Source organism: Octopus bimaculoides, chromosome 4, assembly GCF_001194135.2.
Source record: "Octopus bimaculoides isolate UCB-OBI-ISO-001 chromosome 4, ASM119413v2, whole genome shotgun sequence".
Classification (NCBI taxonomy): Eukaryota; Metazoa; Mollusca; class Cephalopoda; order Octopoda; family Octopodidae; genus Octopus; species Octopus bimaculoides.
The window spans coordinates 54,220,359-54,221,488 of NC_068984.1; the positions used below are offsets into that span (position 1 = coordinate 54,220,359).

Here is a 1,130-nt window from a genome sequence, read left to right on the forward strand (position 1 = left end):
TTCTTATTTAGATCTAAGGATACATCTAGGAAATTGACAACCGTCAGGTTGGTATCTGTAGTTATGCTAAGGCCGAAAGTTTTCATCAAATGGATAATATCCTTCCTAAACCGATCCTGTGCTGGTCCATTGGTATTTGCGGTTAAAGCTAGGGCATCATCTTTGTAAATTGTGAAGTATATGTCAGGAAAAATCTTGCCCAACGTATCGAGTAGGAATAGTCCAATAAGATCGCATATGCCTGCTCAATCATATGACTTCATTGCTCACATCGAAAGCACCCTCTGTTTCAATGGCACATTGATAAAATGGAAAGATTACAAATTGTGATAGCAATTGCTTTGCGCATTTCTCAATGTGTTCACTAAAGGGTATTATTCTGTATTCTGAGAATGCAATCTGCTGTCGGTACAGAGTTCATCTGCGTCTGAGCGATAATCCCGTGAACTCTATATACTTTTAGTGGCAGCCCGAGCATCTTATAATATAAATCAGGTTTTCTGAGGTACAAGTAAAGTCAGATTTAATTTTGAATTTTTATCCCTCTTTGAAAAGGAATTCTGATCCTTCTAGTAGGTGTGAGCATGTTGTGCAATTTGGGCGGCGACATTTCTTCACTTTTGCGTTCGTTATTTTAGAAAATAATTTTGTCTTGTGAGGATCTTTTTTAGTGATTTCGGTTGTTTGCGGCTTTTAATGATCTTATGTGTGTGTAAAATTTCTTTTAATTTGGGGCCCTTATGTAGCATTGGTAAATTTTGCGTGATGTTGGTGGAGGCTTCTTTGTTTCTGGGGTTGTATGTAGATATGTACAGCAGTATTTTCGGGGAAGGTGTGTTACTGTGTTGAACTTTTCTTAAGGCTTCTATGTCGATTTGTGTTGCACGTCTGATTCCATCCTCTTTGAGTTGAACTGGAGTGTTTTTGAGTTCTTGCAATCTAAGCTCTCTGGTATTTTTTCTGACACTATTGTGCATATCCTTCTTGCAAGGTTTAAGGGGATATTTGTTTTGGTGTGTCTTGAGTGGCATGAATTAAATAGTAGATATCGTTTGGTGTCTGTGGTTTTGTAGAATATGTCTGTTTCTATTTTTAGGTTAATTTTTTAAATTAGTATATCCAAGAATGAG

At 37.0% G+C, this 1,130-nt stretch overlaps 1 protein-coding gene across 1 annotated transcript in view; it reads left to right on the forward strand.

Moving 5' to 3' along the window:
* Positions 1-1,130, forward strand: part of LOC106879538 (electroneutral sodium bicarbonate exchanger 1) — a 161,385-nt gene that overhangs the window by 38,017 nt on the left and 122,238 nt on the right. The gene's annotated exons all lie outside the window — the stretch shown is intronic.